Source organism: Manacus candei, unplaced genomic scaffold, assembly GCF_025592945.1.
Source record: "Manacus candei isolate 608988 ecotype Guabito, Panama unplaced genomic scaffold, ASM2559294v1 h1tg000049l, whole genome shotgun sequence".
Classification (NCBI taxonomy): domain Eukaryota; kingdom Metazoa; phylum Chordata; class Aves; order Passeriformes; family Pipridae; genus Manacus; species Manacus candei.
The window spans coordinates 20484662-20509008 of record NW_026138097.1 but is presented as its reverse complement, the minus strand read 5'-3'; the positions used below and the strand labels follow the sequence as shown (position 1 = coordinate 20509008).

The 24347-nt window shown below is 40.8% G+C and overlaps 1 protein-coding gene across 1 annotated transcript in view; it reads left to right on the top strand.

Annotated features, from left to right (window-relative positions):
* The first annotated feature begins 8819 nt into the window (after positions 1-8819).
* Positions 8820-24347, top strand: part of LOC127476455 (cadherin-6) — a 110332-nt gene continuing 94804 nt past the window's right edge. The window contains exon 1 of the mRNA XM_051799394.1: positions 8820-8999. The gene's annotated coding sequence lies outside the window, so the exon portion shown is untranslated. The remainder of the gene's footprint in view (positions 9000-24347) is intronic.

The following is a 24347-nucleotide window of genomic DNA, read 5'->3' as shown; positions in this document are numbered from 1 at the left end:
TGAGTAGAGGATGTTTAGCTTTCTCCTTTTCAGTACAGTACTTATTAACAGGAACTAGGTGTATCCCACAGCGTTGCAGTTCCTAAAATAGCTACAAGAAAAGGAGACAGTGAAATGCAGAGGGCAGTGTGTTAATTCTCTTGTGAATTACTATCACAGTTTGTTACTAATTGAGAAAGTAAATAAAAAAGGTCCTGACAATATGTTCTTTTCTAGTGGGGGCTATTCTCATTAAATGCAAAATAAAAGGTTGCTGCTTCTCTTTCTGTCTGGAAATCCTTTACAGAGGAGAGAATATTTCTCTTCATTTAAGGAAAAATGACCCATTATTACATTAATACCAGGCTGAGTGGCCAACTGCATTATGCAGTTTTAGTATTTCCTTTGTATTTCATGGTAACCTGTAGTGAGATGCCTCATCCTTAGGGACTTTATTCTAATGTTGCCAATAGGGTAGCTGTGCAATTCCATTTGAAGGGAGTAATAAAAAATTCTACCAAGAATTTGGCTCCTGGTTTCTACAAGGTCCCTGAAACTGTCAGGGCTCGGGGGTGCAAGATGGAGGATGACCGGGCAACCATGTAAGTAATCCTAAAGGATTAGGACAAGGGGTTACAAGCAACCAGAATGGAAGCAGATGAGCTGGAAATATTAGAAATGTTAGTCTTCTAGGCAAAGTATATGTATTTACAAACACTGCATAGGCATTTCTATATTTTCAGCTGCAATCACACCTTCATTTGAAATTTAGACATCCACCTAAATTCAAAATAGCCCTACCCTCTTAGGATGCACACTGAAATTAGTGTCACTCTCCTGCAGTAACAAAAGTTTTACATTCACAATTGGTAGGGACGAGAAAATTATGAAAATGTTGTCGTCACTGGACTCTAAAAACTGGGATCACAAGGAGGTCTCTAATGACTAGTTCATTTGGTGGCTTCAAAGAAAGACACAAGGACTTGCAATTTCCAACCTTCAGATGAAGGTTTTTGTGAGGAAGTAGATGAGAAGAATTCTAAAAAGAAGGAGGATCGTTAAAAAAAAAGAAGACATATTGTAGGGCAGAATAAAATAGCCCATGTGACATTTCATGAAGAACTTTGCTAGGCCCCTGCTTTCAGCTAAACATCAGGAACAGCAAATTATGTTCTTAGATATAGCCAGTAGCATACAAAGAACTGTAGTGCAAAGGGTGTTTGTCTCTTCTGGAATGACAGTAACAGTTGTCAAGTAGAAAGGTAGACATTAGCTCAAGTAAATGCTACTACAAAGCTCGCTTCAAGTTCTGTATATGGCTAGAGCACTATTTTTCACAAATGTCCTAAGGATTTTTCATCATTGTAATTACTACGCTGCTACATAATTTCTCCTGAAAAAGGAATGTATCTCTTAATGTGTAATGTGATACTACATTTTTTCAAATTACATAGTCATTTAAGAAGCTTCCCCCATCCACCATTCTCCTGAACATACGCAGAGGTGCAGTAGTTCATCACTGCCTCAGATTTGTCACTACAACAGGTGACTCAAATGGTCTAAGTTACAAAACTAACTTTGTCAAGAGTAATTTTTAACCATATTGTTTGTGTGACCAGTTTACAGTACATCCCATAGATGGTTTTGATGACAAAACTCTGGAGCAGAGGCAGGAGTGACTAGCTCACAGGCAGAAGAGGGGGAAATTACTCAAACTGCTTTGTTAAGAAAAATGCAATGTACATTTGCAACATTAGTGTAAGCAGTGTGTGTATGTGCGTGTGTTGCACAATTCAGCCCTGCTGTAACCCCATAGGTCATTGCAGCCATGCAAGGAACATGCTTGAGACTCTATAAATCAAAGAGTGGGGGAAAGCAAAGCACCACTTTTTCAAAAACTACTCAAAAATTATATACTATTCATTGTGTAGATGACCCAACCTAACAGACAAGTGTATGTGTCAACACCGTTATCAGGAAAGATGAAGATTTGGACTAAATCCTAATCCTGAGAAGGAGGCACTGATCAGCTGGGGGGAAGGAGTGACCTGTGGTTCTCAGCAATACTTATCTGAGAAATGAGAAAGATATGCCTGGATTGAAACATTTGGTAGGAACCAGCAGTGACAAGCACTGTGAATAAGAGGATAAAACACTGGTGTGAGCTAGAGTGGAGTAGGAATCAGGTCTGGATTTTATCTAACTGACCTGCTGCGCGAATCTTAACTCACTTCATCTCTTCATTTTCCTCTTTAGTATTGCCTTTCAGCTGGATTTAAGTGACAAATCCTTTGGGCCAGGAAATCTGCAAATGGATGTACCTGTGTGTGAACTACTGAAAAATACACTGTGATTTTGATGTATTAATTATTTGCATGACTTTTTTAGTGCTTTTCCTCCCATTGTACTAGGTGCTGTGCAAGCAGAGGTAGAAAAGACAGTCAATTCTCCAGAGGTTATTAAAATACAAAGTATGTTCATGTCAGACTCACAAGCAAGTTATTACTGCACAGTGAGTAGTCTACATCAGCTGAAGCATAGTACCTGTTCATATAGGCACTCTTAGCCAGGGACAAATGGAAGACAATTCTTTTTAGCCTAGTCCACAGTGAAAAGGGATTGACTAAATCAAATTACATGGTGTTCTCTACCATCTGAGAGTACCCACAGACAGTCACTGTGGCTCAGGCAGTGAGGAATAACTGGTTAAACCGTGATAACTTACACAGAAAGTTTGAGCCCTTAGAGAAGAGAGAATCGATGACACAAACAGACAGGGGACTGGTAAGAATGTTAGCTTCACACAAACAAATAATAGATTTCATGTCTAAAGTGGAGTTTTATAACAGCAAATGCAATCTTGTAGAAAAGTTCTGCAGGTTCCACAATAAATTAAAAGGATGTTTTGTTTTGTGTTTTGGTTTTTTTTTTTCAGAAAATGAAGTTATTTCTTGAAAAATGTTTATATGCATCTTGTAAAATATTCCCAAAGCACCCAAAACTTTGACAGAGCTGGAAAAATGGCACTGACTTCCAATTTTGCTACAATAACATTGCATGTGGAAAGCGGTAACATGTACAGATTCTGACTAGTGCCCACAGCTAATAACTCCTACAGCAGCAGCATCAGATGATCACTGATAACATTTCTTATCAGTTACAAGGAATTTATCAAGAGTCTAACTGTAGTTGGATGACTTACAGTGAAACTTGGTCATGAACTGATTTTATTGTATAATGATTATTGAGCTAGAGGGATAGAATCTGATTTTCCATTTGCTGCTATCCCACACATGTAGATGTGTGTTAGCATCTCACTTATCCTAATGATGTAAGCTTTAAGTTTTAAAGATCATACTGGTTGAGATTTAGTTGATCTCTATGGTGTTTTGAATGGGAAAAATTTCCATCCTTTCATGCCTTTTCTATGGCAAGTTTGGCATGCTGAAGTGCTAGCTCCTTGTAGGGGTGCTGATTAGAGCAATTATAACTTCATGTACCTGCTGAGGCAACGAAACTCCCAAGGCATTAGCTGCTATTTGCCCATCTTATTTGATACGTTGACATTTTTATGCTTCTGTCAGGAATGATCAATCAGACATATTGGTAATGCAAAAGGTGAAAGATGCTGTTACTATCAATTTTAACAGCAGAGTTTCCTTGTAGTTTGCAATGAGTGAGGGGTGAACCCTGAAATAGAAAGGTTTGGTTCAGCTGAATATACCTAAACTAGATATATATGAAACTTACCTGCCACCCTTTAGCTCGTTACATTCACAACACAAGTCTGTAATTACTTTCACAGCACAATTCTGTAATGACTCCACAAGCAACATAACAACAGCTGTTCTTGCAATATTTTAATACCACTGGAATTAGGAGAGGTAAGGAATTCAGAGGTGTACAACGGTTTTGAAAATATCTGTTTCAGTATGAGTTTAATCCACAATGAGATTGATTTTGCCATCCCTAAGGAAAAAAAAAAAAAGACATGGACTAGACACCGATGGAAAAACTGGTGAAGGGTCATAATGGTCAGGATTATTCAACTCAGAACTAGTAGCTATTCCTCGAAGAAAAACTGTGTTTCTTTGAAACAGTTCAGATGTACCCAGAGCAGCAGAGGAATAGCTAACATGCTAGTTGACTGGAAAACTGAATTTGCAGAATACTTTTGAAAATAAATTCTCATCTTCGGCCTAGACAAGAAGACACAAGTTCAGAGGAGCTACACTATTTATAAATAAATACAACTATTTCAAGGGTAAACCAAAAATATTATTACTATTTTCTGATTACCTTCATTCCCTGACTTTCACCACTGAAATAGGGAAAGCTAGACATTCAAGAAGCCATGAAACTGCAAGAATTTGCAGTACCAGGTTCCCTACTTGGGAGGCATCTGAGAGGTTAAGACAGCAAGCTAAGAAAAACCAAGCAGGTTGCATAATATCTCCATAAAATCAGCAAGATCTGATGCAAATTTTTCTTCTTTGTTCATTTGTATCTCACAGTGGGGATATCTTGCACCTTAAACCATCCACGGAATAGGCAGAAATGGAGTAGTTCCTCATGTGGCTTATGAAGCAACCAATCAAACCATCATCTGCTTTTCTTCGTCACTTCTAGGAGGGGCTAAAGCATGTAAAAAAATTCAAATTAGAACAAGGCATTCTGATTTGTTGAAATAATCTCTTTATACAATTTTAGGGGCCTCACAGGAAGAAGGACATTGACAAAGAACAAAACTATTCAGAGCAGGGGAACAAATATGGTACGCAGGGCTGCATGCAATCACTGGAATCCACCTAGCAAACCATCATTCCTCCAGTGGTCAAGCAGATCAGGGGAAATGGAGAGGAGAAGATGGGAAAGCGTTTTGTGCTACCCTCTTTCTTTTGTATTTGCAAGAGGTTAGGACTAGGAACACACAAGAGGTCTGTTTAAGTGCTATGAGAAGCACATCTTGCTAGAAGAAGGTAAATTGTGATGCTATCTCAGCCCCTACAATCGCCTGGCTAATCCTTGATCACTGCACATATATCTACAGAACTGGGCTTAGAGACTTGGAAGACATGGCATTCAAGCTTGAGAAAGCAAAGCTCCCCACCCCCTGAAAAAAAGAAAAAGAAAAAGCAGAAAGAGTGAAGAAAAATTCTCTTAGATTGAGGTTTCCCCTTTATAAATTCAGAGCAAGGTCCCTCTTCGCATTTAGAAGATAAGCAGGGCTGGGAAAACTCTGAAATATGGAGTTACAAAGGGAGGCATTCATAGATACTGCAGCTTGTAGTGTACCACAGGTGGCTTTTTAGTCTTTAAATCCCAGACTGACATCCTTTATTGTTTGGAAACAGGATTTCTTCTGCATAGTTAAGATAATACCATCATATGTTCCTAGCTCATGCTGTACTTTGTTTCTGTGCTGGTGACTGAGATTCATGGACGTCTCAGTCACAGTCTGCAGGGTTTGGGCATTCCACAGAGACTGCAGAGGTAGAAGTTGCCACTTTGGATCTTCATTCTGGCTAATTCAGTGTCAGTCCATGGGCAATAATGCTTGCTTCAGAGAAGACCCACAGACAATATAGTGTTGGGTAAGGTAGGTGTATGTTTTACCTGGAGTACTCATCCTGATTTCCAAATATGAGATTTGTTCATGACCTGAAAACAATTTTTATCTCCTTTCCAGTTTTAGAGTCTTAGCTAGACTCATAAACATTCAGTCCTTCTTTGAGCCTTTTTAAATTCTCCACTTCATGACAGGGAAGTTGTTTTCAACCAATACTGATCTTGATTGCTTTTCACAATCCTAGCTGAGCCTTTCACTCAGCTAATGTATCAGGTACAGGACCCTTCATGGGCTAATAATGTGATCTACTCTGTGAATTCTAACATCATTAAAGCTGTCAATAGAAGAGGGTTGAGGAAGTAAAAGCCCCATCCTGCCAATGTCCTTCAAAAATGAAAAGAAGCTTTCTTCACATAGCTATAGACTTAAAATTGTCAACCACAAATTCATATAATTAATTAGAAGATTAAAATTTCATGCACATGCTCTGGAGAACACAACAGTTACTGCACTAACTCTTCCTTTTTGACAAAAATACAAAAGTCCTTCTTGGACATAAATAATCCCACTCTGGCTGAGGAATTAATAAAAAAAATTTGAATAAAATAAAAAAATAAGTAAAAGCAACCTTATTAAAGTTAACCAGAATGTGACACATCCAGGAATGAATAATGCCCAAGGAGACCTCAGGGTCAGAGTGGGCAGTGAATCAGACATCGACAATACAATATGGCAGGGAAGAAGAAAGCCTGCAAATGTGGTGTGTCATAACAGAGAGATATACTGTATTCAGAAAGCTCCTGTGGGAATACTCTGCAAATACTCACTGAGCTTCTGACTTGTCATTGCTGGGAAAAAAAAATAATGAGAGAACTAGGAGAAGTTCAAAGAAGAGCAATCAAAATGATCTGCAGGCTGGAAAAACTGTGCCATGGAAAGACTAAAATGGCCAGTTAATGGCAGTGGTACCTAATTGGCTTTTCCAGGTGATTTACTTAAGTAGAGTTCACAAACATATATAAAGCAGAATCCAGCCTCTTTTACACTGTTTTGGCTTTTGCAGGTATCATACAGAGTTCCTTAAAAGCTTGATGTTGGGCTGAAGAAGGACTGTACCAACACAGTGACAGTGCGGAATAGCTGGAAGGCTTCCTTAAGGAGCCTGTTGTCCACAAAAATCTGATTCGTTATCCAGTGTGCAACAAGGCAATAATTACACACTCAAGAGGGACATTATTTATTTCACAGTTGCACAAGCCTGGCTGCTCAGTGGTATTCCACAAATCAAGCACACCAACTATCAAAACTTTTACACATTTCAACAAAGGAATTAGTGCTCATTTGCTACTAGTTACATAGTTCTCTTATTAATTAATATTCCATCTTCAATTGATTGATGATTCTCTCACTTCTCATGCTAATTAATCCCACACTTGATCTTTCTCTTAAGTTGATGGGTTTCTTGGGTCAGCGGTCCATGTCTTGGCAGTTGCAATCTTCCCATGCCGGACTTACCTTTTACCCAGTTGGAGCTGATTTCAAGCACAATTGCTGAGTTAGCTTTAACAGTTTCTTCCTTGTCTTGGGAGTTCTGCTAGAAGTCCTTGTGGTCCACAAGTTCTGCATTCTTTGTGTCCACTATCAGTGGTACATTCTTCTTCCCAAGCTTTGTTACCTTCCCCCTAGGTCTGAGATCACTGAGGCATGTCAAGTCCTAAACTTTAACAATACAATTCTACCAATAAGTAATTTGTTTCTCTAACACCTGGACATCACTTAGAGCTTGCATATTATCTGTTTCATGGATTAAATCTCCCTTCTTGTCGATTAGGCTTGAAAGTATGCAAAGATCAAACATTAAGACTAATCTTTCTTAAGAAAATTTTACATATTCCACATATTGCAACAAGCCCGGTTTCAGGGATAACAGCTATGCTGTGGAGATGGTGCTGCAGCACTGTAGAAATTACATCACAAGCAGCAAGATTGCTACCTGAATTCCTGGTGCTCAGGATATTTAAATTATACTAAAAGCCTTGAAATGGTCCAGAAACAGGACACAAAGGTGGCTTAGAGCCAGCACAGACCCATCCTTAAGACATACAACAAGCAGAAATTGTGAAAGGTGTATAGGAGGAAGAGAAGAAAAAGGAAAGGAAAAAGAAAGAAAGAAAAACAAGATGACTTTAGGCTGACTAGCAGGGGGAAAAAAATCATAAAGGTCAAATCTAAGACTGTGGAGATGTGAGAGGCAAATGGCAGAAAGCTTCACTTCTTGCAACATTTGCCATGAATCTTAAGGGGACACTGTGCAGCTGAATTGGAATAGACTCATGTCAGGTAAATAATAAACTGGCAGGCAATTTCCATCTTGTCATTTAATATTTAGATTAAAAAAACCTAAAGCCCCATTTCAGGTTAGATGTAGGGGAGCCGTGGGGAGGGGGGAGTTTGTATGTGTGCAGAGGGGCTCCATGAGTCCCACAACAAACGCTGAGATTTCAGTTCGTTCTGCATTAAGATTAGTCATAATCTCGTGAGCGGGGAGACCTCTGGGAAGACAGGGACCAAGCAAAGGCAGGCATCTGGAAAATCCTCCTCCCATTCACATAGAAACCGCCACATGTGATAACCCCCACGAAGTATCATCTCCATTAATAATTCACTGAAATTTCTTGATTCATCAAGTCCAGAAGTTCCTGGGAAGTGTGGGAAAAGACCAGCGGGGCATCTCAGGTGCCGAGAGAAGGACTTAAGACCGGCTCTGAGGATGCGAAGCCGCACAACACAAACACACGGTTCACAACACAGGAGCATGCCTCCTCTTTATTCCCCCTCCTCCGGTTTTATTCTGCTTTAGCTATCACTATCAAACGATTGGGAAGAAGCTGGCTGTCCTCCACTTCAAGCATGGAACGGTTCTCGAGGGGGAGAGGGGGGCTCCCTAACACAACCCTCCCCCTCTGCCCTCCCACCGCATTCAGTTGCAAATCTCTTCCCGCCCAGAGGATCCTGCTCCGCGCCCGCTGCGCGCCTGGTCCGCGCCCGCACGGCCCCAGTGCGGCAGCTCCGGCGGCCCCGGCAGCCGCAGCGCCGGCGCCAGGGGTGCGGGTGCGTGTGTGTGCGGGTGTGTGTGTGCGCCTGCCAGGGAGGCGAGCGAGGGGGGAGGAGTTTGGCTTTTCTCCCCCCCCCTTCTTCCTCCCCCTCTTCCTTTTTTTTTTTTTTTTTTTTTTTTTTTTTTTTTTTTTTTTTATTAATCAGGAGCAGTGAATGGAAACCAATCAGATAGAGAGCCCCATCGGCTCGGGCTGCCTGCATGCCGGAGTTAAAAAGTGCTGCTGGCCGAGCGGGAGACTTAGTGCGAGGCGGGGAGGCTGAGCGGTGGAAGAAGGGGCTGGGGAGCCGCACCGCCGACCCGGGTGAGGCTCGGCCACGCCGCCCCTGTGTGCCGGTAAGTAGATGCTCTGCACCGCTGTAGGGGCAAGTTCCAGCTGCCACCAGCCAGTTGCCTTCTTTTCTTTTTTTTTTCTTTTTTTTTTTCTTTTTTTTTTTCTTTTTTTTTTTCTTTTTTTTTTTTTTTCTTTTTGCCGTGCTTATTGGGAATGCTAATTAGTGGGGGGGGGAGGGGATGACAACACTTATTTTGCAAAGTTGGCAGCTGTCTTGCGGAGGGCTCTGCCCCCCACTGCCGCGCTGGGGTGACACCCCCGCACCCCCCACCCGGGGCTCCGCGGTGTGCCCGGCGCTCAGGGGCGTGTGGGGACCACATTTGCTGGCGTTGTAAGTCAGGCGAAGGGATGCCGCGTTTTCCTGGGGATTGTTATCGCCAGCAAGACGTTTCGGGCGAGCAGCGGTGGTGAGAGCGGGAGAAGGGTCGTGTGTGCTTGGAAGAGAACAATTGTAAGGATTAGTAATAACAAAAACAGAACAATGAATAACTAGAAAATAATAATAATTTTAAAAGTCTATCTCGATTTCTTGACACTGCTTACTTGCTATGACATGAATACAGGGCAAAAGCCTTCGGATCATGAGCAGAATCCGAGGCAAAGTGCAGAACTGAATGTAGAGCACAGTTGAAATGAGGCGCTCCCTCAGCTAAAGGAAGGGGGCAGAGCGGGCAGATCTGAGGACGTTACAGGAATTGACAAATGTGAAGTCTTTTATTTGATAAAGGAAGGGGTTGGGAAGTGGTGGAGGTGGTGGGAAGTAAGAAAGTAGGCGTACAAGCATTTTACAGAAGAGAAGTTTTATAATTGCAGAAAGAAAGCACTGAATTTGGTTATGTAGTAAATGTTTCTAAGGAGCTGGTAACATATTTTGTATATCAGCTAGATTAAACTATTTATATATTCATATGTATGTACCGCCTACTTATATGCACACGTAGGGAAACCAGTATGCATACTACATGTGTGCATTCTCATGCAAAAGGTTGAGTCAAGAGATAAGCAATAGCAGTAGAGGTCAGTGTCAGTGAAAAGGAGTCTTGTCACTGCTGCAATAAAATCCATATTTTACAGAGAGTTAAATGCAGTACTTTTTAAGTGCAAGTGGATGGTCACCTAAATAACTCCTGATGACATTCAAGGACCAAGAAGTTTAATGACCAGAATTACTCCCAGCATGATGGCACAACTACTACTTTTATATGAATCGAGATGATGGGGCACCTTTTTCCTTGTACTTGTGGGTGATGTGGGATTTTAAAGTTCTGTTGGTACTACATGAGAGATTGTGCAGCACAGATTACTTACAGAGTGTAAGGTCAGTCCTTTCTCCAAATGTACTGTTCTTCTAGCACAGCTGAAATAAAGAGTGCAGTTCTTGTCTATTCAGGAATCTGTGAGGATGGAATGTACATCCTGCATGTGTAGTTCATGAGTTATGTGCATGAACATTTGCACAAGGAGAACATTACAATAAAGAACAAGGTTATTTCCATTCCCTTTTGTCACAGGACCATATGTAATAGCAGCCTGGAAATGACATACTTCCAAGGGAATAAAATTGCTTGAACGTGCAACCCCTTTGGTTTTAATCAAAATAGTCATAACTCTCCCAGTCAAGATAAAGGCTTATCTCCTGTATTTGCTTGGCTGAAATCTCTATTATGCAGACAGTTCTGCGCAAAAGTGCTTGCATGTTACTTAAAACATTCCATAAAATTGATTAACATCTGTTCCTGAGCAATATGATGCTATGGGTAATGGTGCATCGCTATTTCTTTTTTTCTGATTCCTGTTTAAAGGCAATAAGTTTGCATGTCACAGGAGAGTCAGGTCGGGCTTGGAGCCTTGTGATCAAGATTAAGTATATTCCTTTATCATGGATATATACAGTTTTAAGGACCTGGCAACAATGACACAATTAGATAGCTCCTTTAAACAGCCGAAACATGTTAATAAAGACTGTAAGGCTGAATCCCTTTTACCTCTCCTCTCAGATATTACCTGACAGAGCACCAGTAAATATATAATTTCATATGCTTCTGGCTTTCAGCTGCACCATAATCTTCTGGACATATTTCTAGTGGATTGCAGTTGACTTTTGAGCTGGAGGAGAGAAGAGGAAAGTAGCCAGTCTTTTCAAAATAACGTAATCGGAGGCAGCAATACTTTTTTTTAATTTATTTTCCGGGGAAAATGGCATTGATTCAGTCCTGTTGCAGTTCTCTGCAATTATCCCTTGCAGGCATTTAAGGAACTGGGATCCCCGTAGGGACTTATTAGTCCCTCTAGGTATTTTAGTTTTCATATCAGTTCACAGCTCTTTCATATCTCCATGCCAGCACATGAAAGATTACGTTTATAGACATGGTCATCATTTTCTAACCAAGTTGTTCAGCTAGAAATACGCATCTCAACTTCTGACTCTTCTCTGTCTCCCTCTCCTTACCTTGCACAGCTCTTCCATGCAAACGGTAACCTGCCGCTCAAGGCAGCCTTCCCTTTCATAAAGTTTGCATTTTGCCATCTGCTGTTTCAATAATATTTAGTTGAGAGACTTCCTTCAAAGCTAAACATGCACACATTCAAAAATGAGGATTTTTTTCCCATGCTTTCTGCTGAAGATCTTGAAACTAATGTGAACTGGATAGAAGTTACAAATGTGCCTGTGCTGTCACTAGCTGAGATCCTCCTCTCAGTGAGCAACCCTCTACTCAAGGGCACACTAGGTTCCTCTGAGCAGGATCCTCCCTGCAGACCACTATCCTCTCAGGTCTGCTACATCATTTTTTCTTTGGCTGAAGAAGTTTTCAGCACACTGATGTGCTGTTTATTAATAGAATCGTGCAGTATTTGGGGGTTTGGAGGGAACCACTTTTGGGTTTTCCAGTGGATGCGTGTGCTCTGTGTAGTGGTCAAGCAAATCTAGAGAGCATCGACATTTATCTGTTTTTACATGAAATGGTCGTCTCTGTCTCTTGCTTAACGGAACTTTTTAGTGTGTCGTCTGCCCTTTGTTGACTACTTTTAAATTATGGTCTCTTTCTAGTGCAATCTTGCAGCATTATGGCTCAAGATGTGCAGGAAATTGCTTGTGGATCTCCTTGGAAATTGTGGCTAATTCCTAAAATGAAAGGTAGCTGAAATCTATAAAAAAGACTGGTTAGAATCCATTGGAAGCAGCAGGCCCCACTGTGGTGGTGCCTCATCTTGCATAATGGTTGCAACTCCTCTAGTGGCTCTGCCGCAGTTATACCAGAATGAAGTAGAATTGGTTTTCAGTATCTTTTGATTATCATAAGTGTGCAGGAAGGCTTTGCCTTGGAAGGTGGATGTTAGAGAGAGTTCTTCATTAACTCCTTGAAGACCTAGTTAGCTGCAGTACCCAATACCTGTTCTGATTTCTTCAAAGTATTTGCATCATTTGGGGTTTGCTTTTTTTTTTTTTTTTTTTTAATAAATAATTAATTGTGTTCACTACTCTTAAAACAGGGCTGACAAACTTAGTTGTGAGTATCTTGACTGCCATGGTGGGGCCAAATTCAGGACATTCTCAGCATAAAAGGGCTTTAAAGTGCACATCCTCATCCTGCACATGAAGTGAAGGGTTCTGTGGCACTCTCTGCAGGATTCAGCTTGCAGGAAAAGCAGCATTCTTAAGTTTAAATTTGTTCTAGTTGAGATAAAAATCCAGTAGCAGCTAGTTTGCCTATGATGCTTGCTTAGTCATGGCAGTCCTTTCCAAGGGGTCTGGGAAAACTGTGCTTTGTGAGGGGAGGGGTATATCTCATTTCCTTTGGGATGGGGAGAGAGATGTGGAGGGAATGTTTAGTATGATGAAACCCAGCTGTTGTCTGTCTTTATTGCTTAACAAAAGGTACAGGGCAAACTATTACTCCCTGTCTGTTTTAAAAACACCCTTGAAGAATGTATAATTAATGCAAAACATCAGCAGAAAAAGTAATCATCTCTGGGTTATGCTGTGAGTGATGTAGCAGTGAAACTAGGTGGGGAGAGTGCTGGATAAAAGCATTTTTAAACTTGGAGTGCTTCACATCCGGGCTTTCTATGCTGTAAATCTCACCCTAAGAGTCGCTTTTTTGTTCTTCCCCAATGACTGGCTGATATCTGTTGGGAGTCCATCCAGGCTCAGTTTCCTAAGCTTCTCCAGGGCCTTGCTGTGGGCCCTAATCCTCATCACCCATCAGCGACTTCCTCTCCCCATTGCAGGCAGGGTTATCCCTCCTTGTACCCTTGACCACCTCCTGTACTTACTCCAGGTGTGGCTGGTTGCCACCATTGCCTTCCACTTTTTTTATTTTTATTTGTGCACTTGGCACTGAAAAGCCCAAACAGAGACTGTACGTATTTGTTTTTATGCTTTTGTTTGTTTATTAACAAGAGCATTCCCAGAAGAAACTAGGATAACTGTAATTCAGGACTGTTTTATAGAGTGGTGTGAGTTAATATTATTGGTTGGTACATTTAGTCTTGTGCAGCTGCCCACTCCCCGAGTATTTTTCTCTTTCAAAACAAACCAGAAAAGACCCCTTTAGCAGCGTGAGGAAGAATGTTGATGGAGAGGAGGAGCTCCTTCTGCTGAGGGGAACCTGTTAGCCCTGTCAGGATGGAAGAGGCTCATCTAGCATGGTGTTCCTCATGAGTTATGGTGTTGGACCTCCAAAAAGAAGCTTTAAGCAAAGAAGTGATAGCTTAACTGTGGTGGTGCCAGAGCACTTGGAGGACCATGCTGAAACATCCAAGATTACAGTGATACTGCATTATCTTTCTTCACACCCAGCCATAAGACACCTTCTCCATACTCTCCTCTTTACCAGGCACATAGACAAAAGTGCATATACATTTCCATCTGGTCTCATTCAGGAACCGTGCCAGCCTTGCTATGTGTTAAGTAGCCTGTTCAATAATAGCTTTATTTTGGCATTGTGGGCAAATATTTTATGGATTAATTAGCCTGTCTTGTCACGATATGCATATATATTTATATATAGTCAGAAAGTACTTAATTCTAGCCAGAATGTGACTATTAGATTTGATTTGCAACATAAATACCCATCATAACCCCTCAGCTCTTCCCTAGTGACACACTGCAATGCACAGAAGAGAGGACTTTATGAATGAGATCAGTCCTGTACTATCTGGGTACGGTAATTCCTCCCAGCTAAACTAATTTCATTATCTTGCTGTAATGTTTACAGCTGCCTGTGAGATAATAGGTAGTGTATCTTTCCAGCATTCCCACTTCTGCATCTAATCGCAGAGCCAGAGCAGGAGGACCTAGGAGAAGGGTCAGCAGGAATTGAAAATTAGCACAGAAATTAAACACTAGTCAAGTTTCCCCAGGTACTGCAGGTGCGTGCCTGTCTGGTGTAAAACAGAGCCTCCTACTCCCTGTCTGGTGCATTTCAATTGGCAGCTAATAGTTTCTATGAGCACAAAGGCTGCTTAATCAACACAATCATTAGCATGTAGCTCTGCTTTGTTGTGCAGGTAACACCAAACTCAAAGAAAATACTTGCCTCTGATGGTATCTCCACTTAGCATTCTTGAAGGTCCTGGTGATCCAGACCTGCATGAGAGGCTGTGGGGTGGTGGGAGAACCATATGACTGTGGGTCCCAGCTGGGGTGCTGACACCAAGCAGCACAGGGGCCAACCTCTGTACTGACACTCCCACCCAAGGGAAAGCCCTCTCCCTTAGAAAGGTGTCCATGTGTCCTCTTCCCTAATCCCCCCTAGATCCAATACTGTAACAAAAATAATTAAAAGCACGATTACTTTTAGTTTTACCCTAAGGATTCAGGTGAAATCTGTTTCCTTACTGAATTGATTCTGTTTGAGTGCCTGGTGGTTTTTAACTTTAGGGTGTCATTAGTCTGGCAATCATTATTTGACAAAACTAACTTCATGGACAAAACCAAAATGCAGTAGTTATAGTAGCCTACAAAAAAAAAAAGAAAAAGAAAAAAAAAAAGAAAAAATCCCACTTAATAAAACAGTCATTGTAAGATGCTTTGCGGACATTTGGGAATCTTGCTTCAAGGAATGGACAAAGAATAGTTGATCAACATGTCAACATGGGACCTTCACTCAAAAGCTGTTCAAGTTTTCCACAATTCCACATCTTTACCATACAGTCCCACTGCGAGACTGGCCTATATAATTGGCTTTGTTTTACAGTAGGGGGAAGCAAATCACAGCGGAGGTGAGTGACCTGCACAAGGTCATATGAGGAGGCCATAGCACATCAGGGATGCTGAACCAGGATCTTACAGCAAGTATAACTTTCAGTTAACCCTTGTGCCTCTCTCCTGCTCACTCTAGTTGTTGGAGCTGATCAAAGAACAGATGGGGGAAAAAAGTCAGATTTGTGTCTCTTTTTTCAACCAATAGAAAGCCAATTATTTTTCTCAAGGACTCCTTGCAGCTGCTTTGACACTCTCCCCAAAGGATTTTCTGGTTGTTTTTTTCCTGTTTGTTCAGCCTTTTTTTGTGTGGAGGGGAAAGGGGAGGCTGGGTAGCTCCAGAGCCATCTAGGACAAGACTGAATATCTTATTCCCGGGAGAAAGTAATCTGAGCTGTCCCCAAGCAAGGTGGTGATGACCTTCCTATCTGCATTGGCCCAATTGGGCTGTACTGTTTCTGTACCATTCCCTGCCTCATGCATTTCCACCTACTTATGCCTGTGGGAGAGAGTGGGATCAAAAAAAGGTCTTATAAAATGCTGCCTATTCTGCATGCTGCTGCCCGTGGTTTGGGGCAGCCAGAGGTTACACCACACTATCTCTTGTTCGCGTCTGTGCCTGTATGAATTCATTTCAAAGCACCCCTGCTTTGTAAACATCTAAGGAGTAGTATTCCTAGCACATAGATATGAAGGTGAGCCAAAGGGAAGTAACTTGAATAAGGACATGGTGTACACCAGTACCCCTGACATGGGTATTGATCTTAATGTAAATAAAATAGAGGGAGAAGTAGAAAAAGGCACTTTAAAAAAAGACTCATTTAATTTACAAGTTATATGACCAGTTTAGATTGAAGTAGTACCAGGTTCTGAACTGTGTGCCACCTACTATTCCTAATGCTTTTGGAGCTGGCCTGGCAAATTGATCAACCACTGCAAGAATTCAAGAGAACCTATTTCCTCACTTGCACAGTGCAAAGAGTGCTTTGACAGATCACAGAGTAGGAATATATAGTTAGAATCTCTTTTGGGGAGCAAATTTCTTTTGTGAAATTGGTGCTCAATTTATCTGTCAGGGTTGAAAGGGAAAAAGATGCAGAAGCATCTTTTAAGTCCACCAGCCACATCCCTTTAAGCAATTCATGCTGTGCCAACCGGTTTTATAAAACTCTCTATTTCATGTAAACTCCATTTAAGTCTAAATAATATCAATGCCCTGCTATGGTATTTCCCTTCTCACTGCTGATAATTACCAAGTTATTTCTGCTATAAACAAAGCATGTTCTTCTGTCTCTCTGACTTATCATACCTGGTCCCAGAGCAGTTTGCTTTTAAACATACCAATAAACTGCACTGAAGTCCACAAGGCTGTTCCAATACTTAAGTCCTGTTCTGGATCAAGATGTCAGGATACTGTAATGAAGTATTTACAGCTTTGCAATTATTTCCATGGTGACCACAACATGACCTCCAACTATTTGTATACTTGGTATCCCTGAGTAGTAGACTAGGCAAAATGGGGATGGATAAAAAACCTGTGCAAGGAATAATCATAATTTCCCATTGAATCCCCTTCAGTGACATAGTCCTAGATCATTTGTACAGCATGGAGAAGGATTCTCTGCTATCCTTCAGCTCCCATCAGTGGCTGGGGGCAGTTGCAGAAGGGATGCATAGGACTGGACTGAGATTTTCACTTGCTGGCTCAGTCTACTGGAACAGAGTGGGAGCATCCTTCCATTGTGCAAGTGTCACTGTGTGTTGCATCTCTAAAACCAAGTCTTACCTCAGATTCTTCCTTCTGGTGCCTGTGTCTTCAGGTCATCTACACTTAAGAGGAAGCAGGGCATAAGCATCTGAAGAAAAAAGCTGGCCCAGTGTGTCATAATTATTAATATTTACGGCTATCAGCACAATTCTGCAGACCATCTAATCTCAAGCAGCTTTGAAATTCAGTGCTTTTCAAAGCACCATTTTCCATCAGAAACAGATTTAAGAAGGACTTCTTTTCCTCTTGGAAAAAAAAGACCACAAGAAAACAACACAAAAACAGGCTCCTACTTTTCTCAGGACATAATTTACATGATATAATTTATATTGCTATTAAATAAAATGTATACCATATCGTAATGTGGTAGGGTCTCTTTTGCAGGATTTCTGAAGCAAGTCTTCATTAAGCCACTGTAATTGATTTGTCAGATATCTCAAAGCTACTTGATATCAGAGTTACTTAAATGTATGACAGAGTTTTCCTTAGCAACAGGTTGTAATTTCAACCAGGATGGTAAATGTGAGGTCAGAAGCTGATTGCTGCAAATCTAGAAGGTTAAAATACGCTGCACATCCTTGTTTCCTGTTTCAATAACATCCTGAATCCTGGATGAGCAAAAGTAAATACTTGGATTCCTTAGGAACCACAGGTATTGTTCTCTTGGAATGGTCATTTAATGTTAAGTGTGTGTTGTGTTTATTGCATACATATTTATGTTTGTCAGACTGGCATTAAAACCAGCCTCCATGTGATGCAGGCCCCTCAGGTGCAGATTTAGTTTCTAGCCCTGACACGAGCAAGTATCTGTTACATTCTCAGAGGCTGTGGGTCACTACAGACAGAGCTGCTGGAGCCGTGGTGCTGTTGGGGGAGGTTTCACTGTTAACAACAGGCATCCTAACATGGGCAGGCATCCCAGTGCCAGGAGCAGCCAGAAAACTTACTTCTGGAAGCTGAACTGAGCAGGCCAAATGCATAGACTAGGGCATACCAGTGATTTGCAGCTTCAGTAAGTGTTTGACTGGCACCAGGCTGATGCAATCCGAAACATCAGAGGTCTTTTGTTAAGTCCCAGAGTTAGTGTGTTTTGCTAATGTGGTGGTAGAAAATATGACATTATGGCAGTGGCAGCAGTTTCCAGTTGGAATTCCAGCAGGAATAGCAAGGTCAGCATAAGAAGGAGATACTCAACCAGATGGTGCTTCAAGTCCCATTCTTCACTTACTTCAAAGGTGACATGGTGGAATATTTGATATTTTTTATGTACACTACTGATGGTAGTGCAGGACTCATGGTTATCCCAGCTTTATTTACAGGATGTGTTCTATAAAGGGTAATGAGGACATGTTTTCATGTACCACCCAACTTTCCATATTCTCCTTCCCTTAAAAATTTCTCATCTTCCATGGAACTGTTTCATGCTCATCTGTTGTTTAATAAGATAATGATCCTTTTCCCAGCTCTGTGCATGTTAGAATCACAGAATTTTTTAGGTTGGAAAAGATGGCTAAGATCATAAAGTTCAACAGTTAGCTGACCACTGTCAAGTCCATATCTAAACCAAGTCTCTCAGCACCATGTTGCCTCTGGGAAGACAAGGCACATTAGAAGGCCAAAAGTTCAGTAGACTTAAGTGTGTTGAAAGTAGGTCTTTGTCCTCAGACAGTGCAGTATGGGGCTTGCTCTACATTTGCTGTTTTACCATTGACTCCAACTGTCTGAACAAAGCAAAGAGAGCAAGCAGGATTCAGCTGCAAGCTGGGATAGGATGAATTATTGTAAATAACTAAACTGAGCCATTAGAAATAAGTTGCTAATGTAAGCAAGATTAACTTGATGTGCTGCCTGAAATGAGATATTAGAGATGATAGGGAAGAGAGAGAAAACTTTTCATTTAGATGGAAACAGGACGGATTAATTAAGTGGTGGTGAACAGGGAACCTTGCTTTGAATTGATATGAGGCTTGCAGTGCTAATTTAACACAAAGTACAGCTCCCAATTTGTTATTAAATTAAAATGGCTTTTAAAATTGTTTACTTTCTTTTTTTCCTTTTCTACTTCTGTGCGGCAAAATGATTATTCTGGCTAGTTGGAGAAACCAATCAGAGCAGCAGAAAGAGTAGGTTGAAAAGGGGAAAGATTGTTCTGTTGTGTAATTAAGAAATATACACTAATATCCATGACATCATGAATAAGCACTTCAAAGTGTTAAGTATGCTCTGTATTGCATATTAAATGAAACAATTAGCATGCTAACAAGCTTCTGTGGACATACACTTCAGGAAATGACTGTTTCTTATTTTTTTAGTCTAAAGATCTGCTCACCTAACTGACAAATAGTATTAAGGATTAATGAGGAAGAAACATTATCCTTTTTCTTCCTTTCCCCTTTTCTTGCAATTTTCAAAGCAGTTAATTTGGGAGACTTTGCAGTTACCCCATACAAGGGAGCTTTTTCTACCCCAGTCAAAGTACATGATGGAAATGTGAGATATGGTTTGTGATAGACAAATCCTATGGAACAACAGGGGAAATAACCTTGTAGTGACATTGCTTCTTTAGTCTCAAACAAAATTTACTCTTGACAGGAAGGATTCCATGTAATTTATTGTAGAATACCTCAACAGTAGCAATTTGTCATGCGTTGTGATGTAATTTGAAGGGTTTATTTCTTAAATGAATTATGGATTATGGATTACATCTGTATATCAACAACAGAGCTGTATCTTTTATGTAAATATTCCCTCAACTTTTCCTTCCTCTTCCAATCCATTCTCCCTCATACAGATGACTTTTTTCCATCTAATCTTTTAACTAATAAGGTGTTTAATAATTTAGCAACCTAAAAAATGAGCATATTTCAAAGGAGTTGGTATCAATGGTAGTCTAAGAGCCTCAGGCTACAAAAAAGTGGATGAGGTTACCAAAGTTTTAGAGTCAGGATCCCAACTGTCTTTCTGCTTCAGGCAGCTATTTTATTAAAGTTGGTATTAAACAACACTGCCTAAGGTCTGATTAACAATTTATGACTTCCTAAGAAGGATTAGCAGAAGCCTATCATTTTTATATTTAAATCTTAATTTGCATCTAAGAGAAACCATACCCAGGTTTCTATTTTCATTATTTATTATTTTTATTATTACTATTGTGGCCTCTGAAACATTGCTTATGCGTGAACATTGCAAGCACCAGTTTGTTGTGCTGATATGTTAGTACCTCATCCCCTCGTGTGTCAGAGGGAAAACTGGCGTCTTGTGTCCTGTGATGGGCTTGATCCTGGAAAATGGTGGCTTTTGTCTCATTCTGAATTCAGTTGCTCTTTACTGTCCCTGAAGTCCATAGGGACAGAGAGTGATCTGCACTTAGCAGTCAGGCTGGGATCTGCAAGACCGGGAGCTGAACGTTGTCAAGCTAACATTACTTTGGAGAATGAAATTCAGATGTACGTGAGCAAGGCTTGCCTGACATACCTTCCCAGAGAGGAATTCTCCTTTTTGACATTTACTTTGTGCAACTAGTAGCAACACTTTCTCAGTGTTTTAGTTTCCTATAAGCCTCCCAGCCTTGCTTTTGAGGTTGCTGCTGTGCCACTGCTGCTAGGAGAGAGGTCAGGGGATGATCCTCCTGCCATGTTCTGGGATGCAGCAGACCAGGAGCTGTTGCTTTTTGATATTACTGAGGCAGCCCAGAAAGGAGCATGCTATCAGATGGGAAAGGGGTAGTGAGTAGATACCAGTAAATCTGCTGGCCAAACTTTGCTCACTCTCCTGTGTATGAAATCAGGCCAAAGATGTACACCTTAGTGGAACAGAGTGGAATTTATTCTACTTCTGGCAAAGCTATTTTTGATTGATTGGGTTTTTTTTGTTTAGTGTTCAAATATAAAATAATAACAATGGCCTGTTCTGTTATCTATTTTCAAACTGACCTAATACCCCCCTTGACTGTCTTCTCTGAGTTCAGCTGCTTCAGAAAATTGTGTGGCATATTTTCTTTTTTCCCCTTGTGTATTTTCATTTCTGATACTCTTCAGTGGATTTAACACTCATTTCACTAAGGGCTGGATGTGGTGGTCATAGCCTGTAGAGCTAAGGGAAAAGATTGTCAGCTAGGGGCTATGAGGTCCACTGGCTCACAGCAAGGGAGATGTTATTTTGGTCTTCTTGAGCTTATCTAGTCAGTAAGACACTAAAAGGCTCTAAAGAAATGTTGATATTTAAGCATTTTCATTGCTTTATTTGAACTCTCAACATGTCCATGGCTTTTCTTTTAATCAATAGCATAGTTTTTGTCTTGGTCTTTCAAGGATCTGCTGTTAGGAGGACTCTGAGAACTGCAGTCAAAGTCTTGTGATGCTTGCATTAGGCATGTGGTTGTGGGCTATTACTGTCAGTGGGATTTAAACAAATGCTCAAAAGATTGTGCTGAATCAGGAAGGAGTACCTATGAGGAATAAGGCCCTTAGATTCTGGATTAACTACACTGAAGGTTTCTAGCTTTTTCTTTAGTTGTGACTAAAATTTTATATAGTCATAGTTTCAGTTAAAAGAGGACAATTGAATACTATTCCATTGATTTCCAGGGAGCTGTAATGATAAATATGAGCTGAAAAACCAGACCAAGGAAACAGAAGAAAATGCATGAATAAATTATCAACAGTGGACATGTCCAGAAACTGAGAGCGGTCAGCTTTCCCCACCCTCTCCTCCCTCTCCTGTTAAAAACTCCTCAGCAATGCAGCCAGAGAGCAGGAATGGTATCATGGGACTTCTGTGGCCAGAGACACAGCAACCAACAGTGCAAGTGAATAGTTCATATTTGATCTGTGTAGTGAATTATTCATCAAAACTATTCTACAGCAATATATATTTATTTGTATGGCATTAGTGTCTACAGGTCCTAATTGTGTGAAGCAGTGCTCTAACCTAAGAGAGTCCCAGCTGGCAAATACGTCCAGAGAAATCAGTCTTAGCTGCAGGATTATTTGACCAAAATACAGCTAACTTCACAGGAAATCATATTAGAAGAGAGTGGTTGAGTTCTACCCTGTAATAGATGTGTAAGTTAAACATGTCAGCTGTGCTTTTGTCCAGTTAAAGCATACTTATTAAAAAAGATAGCTGTATGCCTACTGTATTATGATTCATTCTGTAGCCACTGGAATGGTTTTTAAGTCTTCTGTGTACAGAATTTTCACGTGAGGTCAAAGTGATTTTTCAGTCACAACAATGGCTGCTTGGTTCCCTTAAATGAATCTGAAATAGAAAAAAAAACAACCACTAGGTCTGACTATAACACAGTCTTATGTGGAGAAACAGCACAGTATCAGGCCTAATGTAGGATATCACAATTCTTTAAAGAAAGTAAGAGAAAGAACTAGGAAATAAAAAGTGAGGTACAAAACATTTTCTTGGAGCTCCTTGAGGTCAGGGGAGACCATACTATGTGACTTCAGTAGTCCTCAGGATAAATTTTACCCTCAGGGCCACACATTTTTCCAGTGTATTTGTGGGTAGGACTGTTGCCAGCAAAATGACCTGTTATTTGCTTTGTTTTTCATTTTATTTCTGTTTTTTGACTGCACAGTCTGAACTAGATAAACTGTTCAACCTTGGCCAATAGGTACTTTGTGGTTTTGCCAGGTTCCATTCTGCAGCAAGTGTTAACAGAGTTTTAAGGGAAATGCTGTGGTAACTATGTTACCACAGTTTGTCACCATAAGCAAAGAGGGAAAAGAATCTGGGACTATCTCACACTAGAAGGGATATTTTGGTTGCCTGTGGGATTTTTTTCCCTCTGTCAGAAAAGCATGGACATAGTGTATTCATCAAAAGAACTGCTAGATGAAAACAGTCAGTCAGCACCTGGTTTGTAAATATCTCTCAACCTCTGCTTTTGGATGCTTGTTACTAGTAGAGTTCCACCACACAACAACGCTCTAAAATGTTCTTATGTGGATGTCATTTCTAGGAGAACATGTGGATATCAACTTGCAGTGAATTGTCAGCTAGCCTGAGTCCAAGCCATAAAGCCAAATACCTTCCCATGATGAAAGTTGTGCAGATGGCCTCATCTTGACATGACTGACTGAGGGGAATGCATGAAGTTGTGATCTCTTAACATATACCCCTGCCTTGTTCTCTGAATCTCATCAGAATGAGCAGACACCCAAACCTGCATTCACACACCCCAGCTTTAAATGGGTTACTGGTATTTCGCACTTTGCTGCTTGAGTCTTTCTGCTGCTTCAGCCCAGCTCTGAAATGTGTCCCTCCAGGTTAGCTTGCATAAACATAGAGCCCCAAATTAGCATTGCAAGCAACCATTGCCCTCAAAAACCAGTAGTTTGTCTGTGCTCAGTGTGTATTTGCCATCTGTTAATGCATTAAAAAAGCAAAAAAAGAATCTCGGCCAAGTTCTTACTTGGGAGTAAATCCATGTCTAACTCCAGTAACTTTAAGGAACTGTCATCACCTTTACCAGCTGATGTACGGCCTCTGCGACTGCAAAGCAAAGGATGCTTTGGAGCATTTTGGCTGTGCATTATTTCTGCATGCCTGAACGGATGCCAGGGGGAGGGAGTACGTTTTCACAGAGGCAGCCTTCTGGTTGTTGTCCACTGTGCAGAACAGGGTGTATACCTATGCACTGCAAGTCTTCTGCACTTCTTAGCTGCTTGGCTCTTTGCACAGCTCACATACCTTGTAATATAAATACTCAGCTTTGCTTTCTCAGCTCTTACCCTTCCCATGCAAAGTCAGAAGCGTGGACACTGTGCCAAAAATAGGAAGCTGAATCCTAGCTCCTTGCAGAAATCTCTTTAAAAGCTATAAGCAAAGAGGGAAAAGGATCTGGGACCATCTCACACCAGAAGGGGTATTTTGGTTGTCTGTGGGATTTTTTTCCCTCTGTCATAAAAACAAAAACAATTAAAAGATTAAAATTACAACCCCAGTTCTTTTAGACACAAGAATGAGCATTTTACCCTGAGTCCTACTCAGGAGGAGTAGTGTGTGACAGCCTGGCTTGTGCTACACCATTACTATTCAGGCCACTGGCACTGGAAAAAAATACAGGACTGTCAGTGCAAGAAATGTGGAATGGTGACAATCTGTAAAGAATAGGATTGTGTTTTACCTTTAAAATTCTGTCTATTTTCAAAAAGAAAAAGTCTCTTAGCATTTATCTTTTTTCCCACAATATGGGGCATTGATAAATGCCTCTGGAGGAAGGATATTTTTGGACAGAACAGAACACACTCCAAAAGTTTTTAAATAATGCTACTTGAACAAGGTAGTTCAGTAAGAATGTTTAAACGGCCTCATTAAAGAAATTCAGTATCTTCACAGCTCACTCTCACATGCCTGTCTCTT